This window comes from Piliocolobus tephrosceles, chromosome 6, assembly GCF_002776525.5.
Source record: "Piliocolobus tephrosceles isolate RC106 chromosome 6, ASM277652v3, whole genome shotgun sequence".
Taxonomy (NCBI): Eukaryota; Metazoa; Chordata; class Mammalia; order Primates; family Cercopithecidae; genus Piliocolobus; species Piliocolobus tephrosceles.
The window spans coordinates 114,138,000-114,149,528 of NC_045439.1; positions in this window are offsets into that span (position 1 = coordinate 114,138,000).

The window sequence follows — 11,529 nt, forward strand, 5'->3', positions numbered from 1 at the left end:
TAGGTGTGAGCCACCACGCCTGACCTAAAGCTGTATCATTTAATGCAACATGGAGTTAGTATAACAGTATAATTTAAATCACCACTAAATATATATCCAATTAGATTTTGCTGAAATTTGGAATAAGAAAGATTACCTGCAGTTAGTTTTAATTATTAAGACTATTTTAACGCTATTTTTTTTTTTTTTTTTTTTTTTTTGAGACGGAGTCTCGCTCTGTCACCCACACTGAAGTACAGTGGTGCCATCTGGCCTCACTGCAAGCTCCGCCTACCGGGTTCCCGCCATTCTCCTGCCTCAGCCTCCCGAGTGGCTGAGACTACAGGCGCCCGCCACCACGCCCGGCTAATTTTTTTGTATTTTTAGTAGAGACGGGGTTTCACCATGTTAGCCAGGATGGTCTCTATTTCCTGACCTCGTGATCCGCCCGCCTCGGCCTCCCAAAGTGTAAAGCTATTTTTAAAGTTTCGGTCTTGAATTTATAGTTAGCTCATTGAAGATAAAGAAGAAACAAGACTTCTCACTGTGTTTTATTTATATCTGCATGGGACTGTATTTGGCCAATATTGCAACAATTGTTGGCAAAAGAGAAAAAGATTAATGGAGATAGTCTGTGTCCTCAAAAATTCCCTCTCACTCTCAAAACAGGGCAGACAGGTTTCTGTAGTGAAACAATTCTGACACAGGCATCACACAGTTTGTGGTTTTTCAAACAGGCTCAGCACCACGTCTGCCGTATCAGTGAGGCTTGAGAGGGCAGAATTTCACAAGGTGATTAGTAGATACCAAAAGTCACTCATTTACACCATTTCAAAATTAATCATAAATTGAATTTTATTATTTTTTCCATCCTGTTTTCATTTTAGAATATTCAAATTACTGTTACACTTTTATTGGTACAACGTGTCTGAAAGCATTTGGCTTTTGCCTGGTACAAATATATCACTTACATTACTCAATCTGTCCCTGTTCATTTCTTACTAGCCCCTACAAAGTAGTACATTAGTCAATCGTGTTATTTTCATTATGTGAAATCAAAATATTGATTTATTGAAACCATAAGAAACAAAAGTCTTGGTAATTGAAAATATTATTCATGTATGTATTATCACTGAGAAAAAGAAATTTTGACTTCATTTACAAGTAATTCAACATAAGCACAGTGGCAGACACTAGCCGTTGCTGTCATTTAGATAGCAGGACATGCCCACCTAATAGGAGCCAGTAACAAACACTGTCATACTGACAATCCATTAGCTAAGTAAGATGGCATGGCAAACCATGCAGACTCATATTGAAATCTCATGACAATATTTAGTTATAAGGTGAATATTCAGATGTTTTAGACCCTGCCTATTTTAATATTTTAAGATGATCATCGCAATAAAAACTATTTATTTCTAAAAATCCTCTAGAGAATCCTCTAACCCTTAAGAATCTGTCTGAAGATTTCAAGAGGTTCTAGATCCTAGTCTGAGGAACAATGTATAGGCTGATAGAGAAAAATTCAATTCCTGGAATTTGTGTATCATTATATTTATTCTTTCCTGGAGGTAATAACTCAAGAGTTAGAAAATGTGGTGGAAGGGTGTAATATTTATTAAACAACAAATACTTGACAGGTGTTTTACATACAAGATTGCATTTAGTATTTGCAACAATTCTGACCTAACTATTACCCATTCTACAGCTGAGGAAACTGATGCTCAAAAGAATTATGTGCCTTGCGGCCGGGCACAGTGACTCACGCCTGTAATCCCAGCACTTTGGGAGGACGAGGCCCGTGGATCACGAGGTCAGGAGATGGAGGCCATCCTGGCTAACACGGTGAAACCCCGTCTCTACTAAAAATACAAAAAATTAGCCGGACATGGTGGAGGGCACCTGTAGTCCCAGTTACTCGGGAGGCTGAGGCAGGAGAATGGCAAGAACCTGGGAGGCAGAACTTGCAGTGAGCCAAGATTGCGCCACTGCACTCCAGCCTGGGTGACTGGGTGAGACTCTGTGTCAAAAAAAAAAAGAAAAAAAGAAAAGAAGTAGGTACCTTGCTTAAATTCATACTGGTAATAAAAGCAGGTTAGGGGAAAGACAACGTTCAAACTAAGGATCCTCAGAATCCTAATCTCAACCTTTTTCTATTATTCTGTGATTTAATTTAACATTAAAGATAACCAAATACTGTATAGCTTTAACAAGGAAAATTTTTATGAACTGATTTGAAATTCAGTCAATACATAGAACATAATAAAAAGGAAAATCTTCAGTCAAGTCTATGTGTTCTAGGTTATGAAGGAAAAAAATTCAGTGTCAGACCACCTTCCAAAATGTTTCCGGGCTACCTTCTTTAAATTACTGATGCTTACACATGAAATGAAAGGCAATATAATTGTCAATAAATAAAAACAAAGGAAAAACCCTGCAACTATAAACAACAGTAATGAAATTATCCAAGACACATCATCTGTGCCCATGTTAGTCTCCATTAATAGAAATGACTCAGAATTGTCTTAGTGTTCAGTTTTTGAATAAAGTGACTAAATAATAACTTAATCATTTAAATGCATGTTTCATCAATCAAAATCACCTTTACTTTAGGCAATAAACTTTTGTTTTAATAAAATAGTTTTCATTACAGGATCCCAGGAGACTTACATAGAGTCCCAGCATTTCTGAGAGCTTCTACAAAGGTAGATAAAACTGTTATATTTTTGTAAGTGCACAAAAATTAATTTGGGATGGAAATTTTAAAAGAAAACATAGGAAAATAATTTTGCAACATTGGCCTTAGCAAAGATTTCTAAGACACAGAAAGCAGAAACCATTAAAAACTTAATAAATTGGACTTCACCAAAATTTCAAACTCTGCTCGTTAAAAGATACCACTAAAAAAAAAAAAAAAAAAAAAGGCAAGCCAGAGACTTGGAGAAAACAATCATAATCAAATATCAGAAAAAGGAACTGTATCAAGAATAAATCAGGAACTCTCATAACTCAACAATAAAAAGAAGAAGAACCCGAAGAAAATATGGGCAAAAGTCTTAAACAGACACTTCACCAAAAAATATACAAATGGTTAGTAAGAAAATGAAAAGATAACGTCATTAACCATCAGGAGACTGCTAGTTGGTGCAATGAATACAATACCTCCTGGAATGGCTAAAATTTAAAAGACTGATAATACCAAATATTGGTAATTATATGGAATAACTAGAACTCTCATACATTGTTGCTTGGAGTGTAAAATAGTACTTCTTTTGAAGAACTATTTGGCATGGTTTTATAAAGATAAACATACACAACCGGGTGCAGTGGCTCACACCTGTAATCCCAGCACTTTGGGAGGACGAGGCCGGCAGATCACGAGGTCAGGAGCTCGAGACCATCCTGGCTAACATGATGAAACCCCGTCTCTACTAAAAATACAAAAAAATTAGCCGGGCGTGGTGGCGGGCGCCTGTAGTCCCAGCTACTCAGAGACTGAGGCAGGAGAATGGCGTGAACCCAGGAGGCGGACCTTGCAGTAAGCCGAGATCGCGCCACTGCACTCCAGCCTGGGCGACAGAGGGAGACTCCGTCTCAAAAAATAAATAAATAAAAAATAAAATTAAAAAGATAAACATACCCTTACTTACATTGTGACCCAGCAATCCTACCTCTACATATTTGTCAGGATAAATTAAGACATATGTCCACAAAGATCTATAGATGAACATTTACACTTGCTTTATTTGTAACAGTCCCAATCTGGAGACAATCCAAATGTCCATCAACAGGAGAATGAATAAATTATGATATATTGATAGAAGGGAATATTACTCAGCAATAAGAAGAAACACATTAGTGGTATGCACAACATGGATGAATTTCACAGACATATTTAACAAAAGAAGCCAAAAATGAAAGAGTATATATTGTGTGCTTCTATTAATATAAAGTTTAAGAACAAGCAAAGCTACTCTAGCAATGATAGAAAACAGAACAGCAATCGCTTGAAGGGAAGGAGGAAGTGAACTGACTAGAAAATGGTACAGAGGAACTTTCTGAAATGATTTAAAGCTCTATATCTTGATCAGAATGTAGGTTACATGTGGGTGATGGTATATTCATTTGTCAAAACACAACAACTATATACTTGAGATCTGTGCATCTCACCATTATGAACTATATCACAATAAAAAAAGCATGCTTAAATAAAAAGAAGAGAGCATCAAAAACAAAAAACAAGTCTGTTGCTGAAGTTTAATGCCAAAGGATTTACTGTTTCTAACCAGTGTACTGTGGTTTTTGGAACTTTTTACTCTACCTGTACCCCTTCACTAAACATGTATTGATCCCATCATTACAAGGCATTAAGCTAAGCTGGTAGACATTGTGTCTGTGGAGGCATCAGTCAAGTTGACTCAAGAACCATATAAATATAATTCTAAAGTAGTTCACTGAATGCTTTTAATTTATATTAATTCCTTTATTTAATAAGTATTTACTGAGCCCTTATTTATATGCCAGGCAATGTTCTAGGCACCAGAGGTTCAGCAGTGACCAAGACACCGCACCCCTTGCCTCACGGAGTTTCATTTGACTTTGGAAGAGACAGATAATTTAAAAGTATACAAATAGACCCAGTGCAGTGGCTCACGCCTGTAATCCCAACACTTTGGGAGGCTGAGGAGGGCGGATCACCTGAGGTCAGGAGTTCGAGACCAGCCTGGCCAACATGGTGAAACCCCATCTCTACTAAAAATACAAAAATCAGGTGGGCGTGGTGGCACGCACCTGTAATCCCAGCTACTCAGGAGGCTGAGGCACAAGAATAGCTTGAACCCGGGAGGCGGAGGCTACAGCGAGCTAAGATCTCACCACTGCACTCCAGCCTGGGCAATAGAGTCAGACTCCATCTCAAAAAAAAAAAAAAAAAAAAGATACAAATAAATAAATGAGGTAATTTCAGATGGTGAAAAATATATTGAAGAAAATGAAATATTTAGAAGATGAAACATTTGATCACATTTTACTCATTTCTGAGGAAGGGTGTGTGAATCACATATTTGCTTGTCATGTTATACTTAGCGCCATTGACATCAAAGATCAACTCTCACATACTTTTATTCTCACTGTGCAATGAAAACAGTTTCAAAATGAGAATGAGGCCATATTTTACCAGTGCACATTTTTGTACACCTTATTTTCTTACATGCTCCTTTAAAAAGGACAGATTGACAATTCACCAGATCATTACACACAAATTAAGAGCATGTGGACTGTGTGTTTAACCAAAGCACACCACACTGTTAAGAACCATTATGGTACCTCAATTTCACTGGGAACTCTCACTTTTCCTCAGGGCTCAAGTATTCAGAGTTATACTTGTAAGTGACTAGAGATTTTTAAAACCTACTGACTTGAGATAACTCATGAAAATCAGACTACATACCAACCCCTCATTCGTTATATCATGTATAGTATAGAGAGTAAAGGTTTCAGACTGTAAAAGTATTACTAGCACCTAGTACATTAGAATTGTTTGAGAGACATACAGCTGTCCCATACTATTTCACCAGCCTATGCATCTGTTACCACTCAACAGTATTGTTGCTTTTTATCTTTTAATGTTTATATTGGTTCTCATCAAAGTAGAAACAGAGATACCAGACACTTGAATTTTAGCTATGTTTAACATCATTGAAAAGCTAAAATTGTAGTAATCTGGACTAAGATCTCAAATCTTGTCATGAAGCCAGCTTTCTCAAAGTCAAGCAAATCTGTGCCAGGCAAAACATGGGTGAGATTATTTCCTGTTATTTTAATTTCTACTATGGTTTATACCATTTTGAGAAGTGGTGTTATCTTTCATTAGTTAAACTCTATTAGCCCTTCATGGAAGACAACCGGTGACAAGCGTCATTAGTCACTGCCTGCTTGGAAACAGAGATGCTGCCAGGAGGCAACAGTCAGCCTAGTGGCTTACTGACAGAACTGAAGTTAAACCAGAGTGCTGAGTTGTCCTTTCTGGGCTAATCTTCCAGCATCCCTTCTATGCCACACAACTCATATGGAAGAACTTTTGCTGATTGTTAGTTGATTCTATACATGATGAAAATCTACATTTATGTTCATTTGCCTTGCAAAATAATTATGACAGTGTTGGTAGCTCTCAAGAAACCATAGAACAGGTTTTCAAATGAAGGCAAGCAACTGAACAGAGGACACTCAGGCCGCACAACTGCCTGAACAAAAAGAAAATTAAGAATTCAAATGACTGCTTCTATAAGAATGAAAATGAAAATGGACCCCTACAATTTATACAGGAAGGCTGAGTTGGGTTTTTCCCCTCTATTTTATGAAAACATATCCAGCGTGTTAGTAATCACATGAAAAACAATCACTTGTATCTCTTTAAAAGCAGAGTCTGAAGCTGATGGCAGATGCAGGAAAATGCCTGTTGATCAGATCTTGCTTCATGTTTTCCAGCCGAAATGTGTCATACTCTAGACTGAGAAAATACCTCCAGGTCGCCCTCCTTGGATGGCACACATGATGATGTCTGAAGTCATCATAGAATGTTTTATCCTCCTTGGTCATTCTTCATCATTCTGAGATACATGGTCAGTGAAGGACCCCCTTTTGGTAGATCATATGGCCCTTAAACCTTTGGAGTTGTTAGAAATAATGCCTTTGGGCAGGACATGTCTGGATTTGAATCTCGGTGTGCCATTTACTAGTGTGGTCCTTGGTAAGTTCTTGGTGCTTCCCTAGTTCCTTGAATTGGACATAAGACCTACCTTCTCACATTATTGTGAGATTGAAATAAGATGACATTTGAAACATACCTGGCTCATAAAAAGTACTCAAATAACTATTGGCTCATTTCCCCTTTGCTTCTTTCTCATAATTCTTATCACACATTGCCTCATATAAGTAGTTACCTGTGTTACGTCTTATCTTTCCTCTCACTAGACTATAACCTCCTTAATGGTTGGGATGATGGCTCACTCATTTTTGTGTCCCTGGACCTCCCCCACATGGTGCCTTAGACAGAGCGGGCACTTAGAAACTATATATTGAATGTTATTTTTTCTAACTCAGCATATACTCAGCAATTTAGTGAAATAAAACCATAGTCAAAATGTCCAGTGATGTCTCTTTTCTCCATTAGGTCGGCTGCTTTTATTTTTAGAAGCGTCTTTCTGAGCATTCACGTAGACTGATGGCCATTTACTGCAGGCAAGCAATCTTCCCAGGTTAGATTGGACTATCTATTTTCACAATTCAGATGAGGCTTTGCTTTTATCCTGAGTTTGTGATATGCATGTTTAGATGAGCCCAAAGAGTAAAGCAGCCAAACTATTCCACCTTTTGTCAACTGAACATTCATTACCTACGCTGGCAGATTTCTGGTATGGCTGACTATATACCTGACTCTACATATGACTATATGTATGGATATAAGACATATACATATTGTTTGTATAGTCTTTAATATATAAAATATATTTGAGAGAAACCTAAATGTGTCCAAAATTCTTTGATCCAAGAAAAAAATTTTTAAGTTCTACAGAGGTAAAATAAATAGCAATTATATAAATACATCGAAGAGGCAAAATGAAATGAAAAAATCAGTCACATTGAGCTATACTTTGTGCATTTTACCTGGAAAAAGAATTTAAGTAAATTACATTAGCCTTGAATATTTATGAATTAAGTACAACTTTTCTTTCCTTTACCTTTCCCTTTGGCTCTTTGACCTTAGAAAACCTCCATTTTCTTATCTCACAGGGCTGTTTTAGGGATTAAATACATTTACACAATCCCAAACACAGTGTCTACTACACATTACAAACTCAAGTGTGGGGCAGGCTGTACCGCTATTTATGGCACACCATAAGCCTGGGCCTTCCTTTTCGTTAAAAAAAAAAAAAAAAAAGGAAGTACTCGGCAAAAATCGAGCCAGGAACTTCCCAATCCCTTCTCCCTGAGCCCAGAGACATTCCAAATCTCTTTGTGTTGACATAGTGTAAGAATTCTGGTCCCAGCAAATGTTAGCAAGAATATTACCTTGAAACAAACAAAGATACCATCTTGGGGGGAAAAAAGCAAAGAAGTGATTGCCAAGGTTGGTGGTGGCACTCAGGGAATTTCTAAGAGCTACAAACAAAAATACCACCTTGGCCTGGAGCGGTGGCTCACGCCTGTAATCCCAGCACTTTGGGAGGCCAAGGAGGACGAATCACTTGAAGTCAGGCGTTTGAGGCGAGCCTGACCAACGCAGTGAAACCCCGTCTCTACTAAAGATATAAAAATTATCCAGGTGTGGTGACGCATGCCTGTAATCCCAGCTACTTGGAAGGCTGAGTCAGGAGAATCGCCTGAACCCGGGAGGCGGAGGTTGCCATGAGCTGTGATCGCGCCATTGCACTCCAGCCTGGGTGACAGGTTAAGACTCTGTCTTAAAAAAAATTAAAAAATAAAAAAAGATACCACCTTGGGGGAGAAAAGCAAGGAAGTGATTGCCAAGGTTGATGGGGACACTCGAGATTTCTAGGAGCTGGCAGTATTCTAGATCTGGGTTGTGGCTACATGGTTTCACTTTATGATAATGTTAATGTTTTATGTACTTTGCTGTATGTGGGCTGTATTTCACAATGAAAAAGATTTAAAATGAGGTGTGTGCATGCATGCGTGTGTGTGTGTGTGTTTTGAAAAAAAAAAAAAAAAAAAGAACACCTTCTTGGATTTTGAGTGTTGTATGCTTCTCAGAAGGCTTTCAAACAGGTGATACACTGTGAATCAAATAGGACTTCCTCTATTTGATACAAAGATGCTAAAAGAAGTATCTGAGGTTATATTCTGCTAGTTCCTGGTAGAGCCTGGGATTTAGGACTAAGATGTCCTAAGTTTAGAGCTCTGTTTTCTTCTCCAAACTTTCTTCCAAACCAAGATGTGCACTTTGTACCATGTTAATATTATGCAAACTAATGTCTTAAATAATTCTCAAATTATGAAATATTTCAAACATATAAGCAAGTATAGAAACTATAAGGAAGGGGAATTGCTTGAACCCGGGAGGCAGAGATTGCAGTGAGTCGAGATCGTGCAACTGCACTCCAGCCTGGCAACAGAGCAAGACTCCATCTCAAAAAAAATAATAATAATAAATAAATAATAAAAGTGTATTCACTCACAGAAAGAAGACTTAGGTTGTATCTATTATTTTGCTACCAAACAAGACTGATGAAACATTCTTATAGAAGAGGGGTTGGCAAATTACAACCAATGAACCAAATCTAGCCTGCCACCTATTTTTGTGTGGTGTGGTCCATGAGCTAAGAATGGTTTCTACTTTTTTTTTTTTGAGACAGGATATTGCTCAGGCTGGAGTACAGTGGCTAAATCTCGGCTCACTGCAGTCTCGACCTCCTGGGCTAAAGCCATCCTCCCACCTTAACCACCCGAGTAGCTGGGACTGCAGGTGCATGCCACCATTCCTGGTAATTTTTTGTGTTTTTGTAAAGGCGGGGTCTCACCACGTTGCCCAGGCTGTTCTTGAACTCCTGAGCTCAAGTGATCCACCTGCCTCGGCCTCCCAATGTGCTGAGATTACAGCTGTGCGCCACTGCACCTGACTGGTTTTCAGATTTTTAAATGGTTGAAAAAAATTCAAAAGAAGAATAACCTTTTGTGACACATGAAAGTTATATGAAAATCAAATCCCAGGGTCCATAAACTTTAATTGGAACACAGCAATGCCTATTTATTTACGTATTATCTAAAACATTCACAGCAGAGCTGAGTAGTTGTGCTAGAGATGATGTAGTCCATAAAGCCTAAAATATTTGCCACCCAGCCCTTTACAGAAAAAGTTTACTGACCCCTATTATAGAGGTCTCTTAATGTATATATATGAGAGTTTCTCTAGGATACATTTCCAGAAGCTGAATTATTGGGTCTACAGGTACTAGAATCTTCAGCCTTACTTGGTGCAGTCTAATTGGTTTCAGTTATTATTCCAGTTCACACTACCACAAGCAATATATAAGAATTCCTGTTGATTGACTTGGTAATCCTTAATGTTATCATATTCTTAAGTTTGTGCCAGTCTGATTGGTATGAAACGGTATTACATTATGATTTTTATTTGCATTTCCATGATTACTTAGGAGAACAACCATTTTTCCACAGATTTACTGTCAATTGCCTTTTCATAAATTTTTCTAATTTTCCTTTTTGGTTATCACTTTCTTATTGATTTTCAAGAATTATTTATGTATTCTTTAATACTAATTCTTTCTAGGTTATGTTGTTTACTAATATTTTCTCCCTGTGTTTTTGAGTCTCCTCTTTTAACCTTGTTTGTGGTATCTTGTGGACAAATATATATTTGAATATAGTCAAATTTGTTAGTTTTCTTTATGGATTGTATAGTATCTTTTTCTTTTCCTTTTCTTCTTTTTTCTTTTTCTTTTTTGAGATGGAGTCTTGCTCTATCACCCAGACTGGAGTGCAGTGGCGTGATCTCGGCTCACTGCAACCTCCACCTCCCAGGTTCAAGTGATTCTCCCACCTCAGCCTCCCAAGTGGCTGGGAGTACAGGCATGTTCCACCACATCCAGCCAATTTTTGTATTTTTAGAAGAGATGAACGAGGTTTCACCATATAGGCCAGGCTGGTTTCGATCTCCTGAGCTCAAGTAATACACTCGCCTCGGCCTCCCAAAGTGCTGGGATTACAGGGGTGAGCCACCGCATCTGGCCAATATTTTTTCTTATCTAAACATTATTCCTGGCTGGGCATGGTGGCTCATGCCTGTAATCCAGCACTATAGGAGGTCAAGGAAGGTGGATCGCTTGAGGTCAGGAGACCAGCCTGGCCAACATGGTGAAACCCCGTGTCTACTAATGATACAAAAAAATTAGCCAGGCCTGGTGCACATGCCTATAGTTCCAGCTACTCAGGAGGTGGAAGCTGCAGAGGTTGCAGTGAGCCGAGATCACATCACTGCACTCCAGCCTGAGCAACAGAGTGAGATTCTGTCTCAAAAAAAAAAAAAAAAAAAGGTCAGACGTGGTAATTCATGCCAGCAATCCCAGCACTTTGGGAGGCAGAGGCAGGAGGATCACCTGAGGTCAGGAGTTTGAGACTAGCCTGGCCAACATGGTGAAACCTCGCCTCTATAAAATTTTTTTTTTAAATGTATTATTGTATTCTAATGCCATAAAGATAATCCTCTATGTTTTACTCTAAAACATTTGTGAAGTGATAACAAGCACTTATCTAACTACCTAGGTCAAATGAATAGAGGACAGTTACTAACTTCAACTCCTACCTGTGCCACCAGAGCATGGAGTAATTCTAGCCAGCAAAGGAGCCAGTATTGCAAGAGAGAGAAAACAAGATAATAACTAAAAAGAAATATACTGATGACCTTGACTGAGGGAGTGGGTGGAAGTACAAGCTGGTGGTGCAAATCACAGAGGTGAAATGTTACGTTAATGGGAGATAGGAAGTGAAAATGAAATCATTCTTTCAATAAGT